We start from the raw sequence: 8,144 nt of genomic DNA, 5'->3' as shown, positions 1-8,144 counted from the left end.
TGGTATGTTGCTGCTGGTCTTTGGAGAAGGGCACTGACAGTTCGAATGTACACATGGGCAAAGGGGCAGGCCTGGGTCCCAGTCCTGGCTCTGCCACTCACTGATCATGGGCTTTGGGCACACTCATTGCTGCTTTCAGAGCCTCAATTTCCCCATACGCAAAACAGGAACATCCTATCTCAGGAAGATGGTCTGAAAAAATACATGAGAAGAGGACAAATAAATAAGTGGTAGCACTTCCTATTCATATCTGTTACTGTGGTAAATTATTCCAAGGGCATTTCAGGTGTTAAGCCTCTAGAAATGCAAACTTCCCAACAGGATGGAACTGATTCTGGGAGGGGGCACAGAGCCACAGACCTGGAGCCCCTGAGCTGCTTGCCACTGCAGGGGCCCCACCACCCACCCACCCATCTCAGACTGCACCACAGGGTCCACTGCCAGCCCTGCCCTTTGCCTCAGCACTAGTCTGGCAGCAAGCACGGGGACATGTTTCTTAGAGGGACTAGGTTTGGATAAGGTATCTACTCATGGCCAGACCATTCCTCCCGGCCAGTTTGCCTTTTGTGGGGAGAGAGGAGACCATATCAGATCTCTGTGCCCACAAAGCACCACCCCCTTTTCCAGGTAGCCAGCGTGTGGGTGCAAGTCTTAACGCATTCAGTGTCCTTCTGCAACTCAATTCTCTTGCCCTCAGTCCCAGTCCCACTGCTCCAGAGCACACCTGCAGGCGTGCCATTGCAGCCAGTACTAGCATCGTGTAGACCTGGCCCCCGACAGTGCGTCACCCATCCAGAACCCCAGGGTGGGCAGGGCTTGCTGCCGCCTAGAAAGACCCATTGCCAGCATACCCTGTTCCCCGCCTTCTAACTGTCCCTTTGAGAAAAGCACCCTCCCCCCACACTCCACAGGGGCAGCCTGCTATGCACGATCTTCTTAGCCCCATTGCTTTAAAAAATGGTGTCATATCCGCTATAAGCAATACTTCCTCTACAAATGTACTCCCAGACTAAACCGTCACCGACACATCAGTCTACCCTATTACAACCAGCAAATGAGATCGATGATCGGTGTATTCTCGTGGTCCCCCACGGGAGGCGGAAGGCTGCGGCTCTGTTTCCAGGAGAAATGTTAGGGGAAGCTACAGAAACTGAAACTTGGACTTACGGTGCTATGACGCTGTACTTGTTTCATAAAATTTGAATCAAAAGTGTCGTTTAGAGGTAGCATGAAACTTGGTGAGTGCACGCTGGAGAAGCTCCCCACCGACGGCCTCCGTGGGAGAAAACCCTCCCTGTTCAGCGGGCTCTGGCAACAGCCACAGGGCAGGCAGCGCCGTCAGAACCACAGGGTGTCTCATGTGCCCTACACAGCACAGAGGCCACCAGGGGCAGGCTAGGAAAATCATAAGTGAGAAAAGACCCTGGTATTTCTGCTTCATAGACAAAAATAACCCTGCAGGTCACTGGAACAGCCAGGGTAGGAAAACATACCTGACTACTCATGGCCTGTTTTCTTTCCTCCTCACCTGAGGAAAATCAGACGAACAAGAAATTAGAGAAAGAGGCCAGGTAGAGTGGCTCACGCCTGTAGTCCCAGCACTCTGAGAGGCTGAGGTAGAAGGATCGCTTGAGCCCAGGAGTTTGAGGCTGCAGTGAGCTATGATCACACCACTGCACTCCAGCCTAGGTGGCAGAGTAAGACCCTACCTCAAAAAGGAAAGAAAGAAAGGGAGGGACGGAGGGAGAGAGGGAAGAAAAAAGAAAGGAAGAGTGAACCATGACTTCTTAAAAAAAAAAAATTGAGCCTCTTCTTGATCAAATAAAACCTGCTTTATACTTGCCAACTGGACTAGCAGTTTTCAATCATTCATTACAAATACTATACCAATACGTCATTTCTAAGGAACTGGTCTTCCCTTACCAAGACCAAGTTGGTAAGACCTAGCCCCATCATCAACATTGTTAATAAATATTCCTAATGCAGCCATTGCCCTAATAAACCATCAAAAGGTAAGAAACATGGGCCCAGATTAGACTGTTGTATACCACACAGAAGTGGGCAGTCGAGCAGAGAACCACAGACCTGTTGTTCTATCACCCTCTCCTATGGAGTAGTGACAGGCCACTCTGTTAATTGGAAAATTTCATCCTCAATGTTTCCCATACCTGGGTTTTAAAGTCTAGGCACTTGGCTTCAAGATACAGCAGTCTTGTTTTTATGGAGATAAAATTCACATAAAGTAAAATTCACCACTTTAACCGTTCTAAATTATACAACTCAACTAAAACAGCATGGTACTGGCACAATAACAGAGACACAGACCAATGGAACAGAACTGAGAACCCAGGTATAAAACCATCCTCATATAGCCATCTAATGTTTGACAGAGCAGACAGAAACATACTCTGGGGAAAAGAATCTTTATTCAATAAATGGTGCTGGGAAAATTGGATAGCCATATGTGGAAGACTGAAACAGGATCCACACCTCTCACCTCTCACAAAAATCAACTCATGGTGGATAACAGACTTAAACCCAAGGCACAAAAGTATAAGAATTCTAGAAGAAAATGTTGGAAAAACTCTTATAGACATTGGCCTAGGCAAAGAATTTATGACGAAGACCCCAAAGGCAATCACAGCAACAACAAAAATAAATAAATGGAACCTGATCAAATTAAAAAGCTTATGCACAGCCAAAGAAACCGTTACGAGAGCAAACAGACAACCTACAGAATGAGAGAAAATATTTGCATGCTACACATCCGATAAAGGGCTGATAACTATATAAAACTCAGGAAAATTAGCAAGAAAAAAATCAAACAACCCTATAAAAAAGTGGGCAAAGGACATGAACAGAAACTTTTCAAAAGAAGACAGACTAGTGGCCAAGAAACATGTGAAAAAATGCTCAACATCTCTAATCATCAGGGAAATGCAAATCAAAACCACAATGAGATATCACTTTAACTCCACTGAGAATGGCCTTTATCAAAAAGTCCCATAACAACAAATGTTGGCGTGGATGCAGAGAGACAGGAACACTCATACACTGCTGGTGGGACTGCAAACTAGTGCAACCTCTGTGGAAAGCAATATGGAGACACCTTAAACAGATACAAGTAGACCTACCATTTGATCCAGAAATCCCATTACTGGGCATCTATCCAAAGAAAAAAAAGACATTCTATAATAAAGACATCAGCACTGGAATGTTTATAGCAGCACAATTCACAATTGCAAAGATGTGGAAACAACCCAAGTGCCCATCAATACATGAGTGGATTAATAAAATGTGGTATATGTATACCATGGTGTTCTATTCAGTCACAAAAAACAATGGTGATATAGCACCTCTTTTATTATCCTGGATAGAGCTGGAGCCCATTCTACTAAGTGAAGTATCACAAGAATGGAAAAACAAGCTCCACATGTACTCACCATCAAATTGGTATTAACTGATCAACATTTAAGTGCACATATAACATTCATCGAGTGTCGGGGCAGGTGGAGGGGAGGAGGAGATGGGTATATTAACACCTAATGGGTGTGGTGCACACCATCTGGGGGATGGACACGCTTGAATCTCTGACTTAGGTGGAGCAAAGGCAATATACATAACCTAAACATTTGTACCCCTGTAATACACTGAAATTAAAAAAAAATTAAAAATAGAAAAACTAGCCAGGCATGGCGGTGGGTGCCTGTAGTCCCCGCTATTCAGGAGGCTGAACCCAGGACTTTGAGGCTGCAGTCAGCTCTGATGACGCCACTGTACTCCAGCCCAGACAACAGAGCAAGACACCATCTCAAAAATAAAAACATAAAAAATAAAAATTCAATAGCAGGTTGAATGGAGAAGGGATTTAACAAGATCACATGGAACTTCAGTGGCAGCCTGGAATGAGAACCAAGGTCTAACTCAGGAGTTTGGTTCTCTGAGGAGAATGGATGTGTATTTTTTCCTCTCCCTCCTCCTGGTTTCTCTTATCTCTTCCTGAAGTGTAAAGTTGTTCCTGGGTAAGAAACAGGGCTTCCATTCCCTGACGGGCAGCGGGGGACAAACAGCTTCTCTTTGAGACGGAGAGCGAGCAGCCCCTCTCCTCCGGCCGGGAACTACGCGGAATCCTCATGCCCGGAGAGGGTTTGCTGAGTGAAGCCCAGGAAAGCAGCCAGTGGAGGTGCCTCTCACATACCAGCCACGCGACACTGCGCGTGTGTCTTAAGCCCTCAGAGCCTCGGGCTCCCCATCTGTAAAACGTGTTCGAGTCCCCACCACAGGCAGATGTTTTGAGAATTAAATGGGAAGTGGTGCATATATGGCACCCAAGCGCGTCAGAGTTGTCGCATGTGGAACACCTTCCTGGGGCTGCATGGCCCCCTCTAATTTGAGCTCAAAGATACCCCAGACAAGGACAAAGCTGTAGGCACGTGGGATCCCAGCCTCCAGCAGAGAAGAGAGGAATGTGAAACCGTGAAGGGACAAAGGAGAAGAGGAGGCTGAGTCACCGCTTCCCCAGGCACCAGGCAGCGGTGCCCTTGGCTCTAGCTCAGGGCAGAGGCCCGGCCCGAGAGGCAGGAGCTCTCTGCCAGGTGCAAGGCCCTGTGATGCTCACAGGCAGGAGGTGGCGTTTGTGGGGCCGAAGCACGTCTGAAAACACAGTTCAACCACACCACTCGCAAGAGAAATGCTAATTTTTCTTAATTTACACAATGAGATATCCTTTTTCCCACCTGAAATCCAAAAAGGTTTTTTAAATGATAAAACCCAATGCTAGGAAGGACACAGCCATGCACCTGGAAGGTGGGGGTGCCAGCTGCTTCCTGACCAAGCAATCGGGAAACAGGAAACAGAGGATATCATTTGTCAGCCACCTCTGACACAGCGCCAGGCCCCCCATTCTCCCTCTGCTGGCCTCAGCAGCCCACCTCAAACATAATTCTTTTAGCCACTCAAAACCTCTCCATCTGCATGCCGTGCCTGCTCCCTGGGACAGGCCTCACCTCTTCTCCAGCCAAATCTCACTCATCCTTCAGAACTCAGCTTAGGTGTCCCCTCCTGCAGGAAGCCCACCAGATTGGCCTCTCTTGGCTAAGTCAGGGGCCTCTCTGGACCCCCAGGGCCTGGTGGGCTGGCACCATGCCAGTGGCGATCACCGTGGGTCTGCATCCCCCTGACACACACCTCCAGAACAGGCACATGATTGATATAGGAGTGAGATATTGGAGAAAGAGGTATGTTCTGTGGTCTTGGAACCAGAAAAGGGAATGGAGTCCAGGTTGGTGTCAGCATTTGAAAAACCTTTCTAAGAATTATAGCTTACTAACTAGCCCAGGCCACCTTGAGAGGTAATGAATGAGCTGCCCGTCGCAGGAGGTGTGTAAGCAGGTATCAGGAACTGCTTCTCTCAGCCCCTCTCCTTCACACCAGTGAGCCTGGGCGCAGGCTGGTCCCCTGGCAGGCCTTTGTCTGGTGCCTTCCGCCCCCAGCTATTCTACCAGCCTCAAATTCCCCCCTCGGGCTCAGAACACTGCCCAGGGGACCCTGGGGGAGGGGCTGTCCCCACAGCTTTGGCCACAGTCTCATGGGGTCCAGGGAACCCAGTGGAGCCTCAGGGCCTGCACTCACGGTGCGACGGCTCCGGGCACATGAAAGCGTCTCTCGAGGCGTCGCCCGGGCTCAGCGGACACCAGGTCTGCCGTAGGGCAGGCGCCGCAGGGCCGCGGGCGGCCGACGTTACCCAGGACCCTGCGCACGCGCAGCCCGGGGCTCCCGCCTCGCTCGGAGCAAGAGCCTAAACTCGCCCGGCACCCGCAGACCCCGCAGTCTCCGCCCGGCAAGGGGCCGCGGCAGGACCGAGGGTCACAGGGGCGGGGGCGGGGGGGGCAGCCTTGGACTGTCCTTGCAGTCAGTGTCCCTCAGTGTGGCCTGGGGCGACGGGGACACCCCCAGAAGCAGCGGAGACGCGAGGGGGCGCAGGGCGGGCAGGAGGAAGGCGACGGGAGGGCGGGTGCCCGGGGAGGGCCCAGGACAGACTCAGCCGGGATCCTGCGCTCCCCGCGCCCCCCGGCTCGGTGGGTCCCTGGTCCCCCCGCAGCCAGCCCACTTGCCGTCTCCGGGCAGCTGGTGCCCGAGAGGAGGAGGTGGCCCTGGAGCACAGAAGCTGGCTGTCTCCCGCCAAGGACAGGGCAGCAGGGCAACCGCAGACACGGGCGGGGCGGGCGAGGGGAGAGGCAGAGAAGGGGCCGGAGGCAGGGAGAGGGTCGCAGCCGACACGGAGCCGGAGCGAGACCGGGCGGACTCGAGGAACAGACCCGCACCAGCGGGGGGAGAGAGCTGAGGATGGGAGACAGGGAGACAGAGTGGGGGGAAAAGCTGACACAGGGGACAGAATGCTGGGTGCTGGGTCCCCAAAACCACCACCCCCGCCGCCTCCTGAATGGCAGTGGGCTCAGCTACTGCAGGCCCCTACCGGCAGCAGGGCTTCCCTCCCGGTCACCGTCACCGTTTCCCAGCGAGTCCCATGTGAACCACCTCAGCCCTTGGGGCCCCCAAGCTCCTCCGTGGTGGAGGGAGCCACTGGCACTTCTGTAAAGGTGGCACCTGGCCCCTAGCCTACAGCTCAAAGCTTCCCTAACAGGGCTGATGCTCCCCCCTCCCCCACCAAGTGCCATGGGCTGGCTTGGGCTCAGGGGAGGTCACCAGGGAGCAGAATGCCCCCACCATTAGGGAGGTACAGAGAGTGGGAAGACCCTCTGTTCCGGTCACTGGGGACCCATGGAGAGGGCCTGGCTGACCCAAGTTAGAGCCACCTACTCCCACACCCCAGGGCAGAGGAAGAAGGACTTTCTCTGCTTAGATCCCAGGACACTCCCCTGTTCAAACACCCTCTATGGTTCCCCATTGCCTTTCAGATTTTCTAATTCCTTGTCCTGGATTTACCTTCTTTCCAGCCAACCGATTTGAAGAAACTGAGGCACAGAGCAATTAAGTAACTTGCCCCCAAGGGAAATCAGGGCTAATCTGTGCATACAATGTGAGTTTTCCTAGTGGACATTAGTAAAATGGGGATGGAAAGCATCGTAGGCAGTGGCAACCCACGTGCAAAGGCCCAGGGCGTGAGCCTCAACATAGGCACGTTCCGGGAACCCTGGAAGAGGGTGAAGGGACTTGGTCAGAGCTCTGGGTAGAAAAGATCCTGCAACTGACCTGAAGTGAACATATTGCAGGGGACAGGACCGGGGACCTGGAGACCAGGGAGGAGCCAAGGTCGTGCTCCAGGAGGGAAGGGGACGCCCAGAGGAAAGGCAGGAGGTGGGGGCCAGATTTGAGGCCCTGAGCTGGCCTTGGCTTGGGGAACATCGCCACCTTGTGGGACTTTTGTGGAACTGCACCCTCCTTTATTGGTTCACCCACAGACATTTCTTGTGAGCCTGTTAGTGTTCCCAGGGTGTTTGACAATCAGAGCATCACTTTTAACAGTGCCTTCCTATTAAGTAAAATTATTTTCAGCAGTAATCATTAAATGAAACAAATAATGATGACCATTTAAGAAATGAAAGTCACAATTTACTATTTTACGTAATAATGTAAGTCACTGTCCAGTAACAATGAATTTTAATAAAACTGAAATATCTGCAAATGGCACGATTTAAGAAGCCACTAAATTGTACCACTGATGTAATATTTTTCTTAATTTGTTCATTAAGAACAATTAATTAAAAACAATTTGTATTTTAGTATTATTCAAATTCAGTAATATAGTTCATGCATAAACTAATATGTGCATTTGCCAACAAAAATATTATATGGTATGTTTTCAAGGTTCTAAATTTCAAACACAAAATATCTCCACGTGCTCATGTAGCATAACAAAATCGAAGTCATTCCAGCTGCATGTCTTTAGTTTACAATCACTGCCCCCTCATTGTTTGGAATGTAAAAGACATGCTCTCGTGGCACTTGGAGACTCTCAAACAATTCCAAACCACTACAAACCTCTCAAAACGAATGCACAAAGCTGAATCCGCGAGTGTCTGGGGTTGACTGTGTAACTGGGTTCTCCGAACAAACTTCCATGTAGAATATAAAGTCCATTAACAGATAAGTAAAATAATATGCTAATTTGAAACATACATATA

Source organism: Lemur catta, chromosome 4 (genome assembly GCF_020740605.2).
Source record: "Lemur catta isolate mLemCat1 chromosome 4, mLemCat1.pri, whole genome shotgun sequence".
NCBI classification, from domain to species: Eukaryota; Metazoa; Chordata; class Mammalia; order Primates; family Lemuridae; genus Lemur; species Lemur catta.
This window is presented reverse-complemented; position numbering follows the sequence as displayed.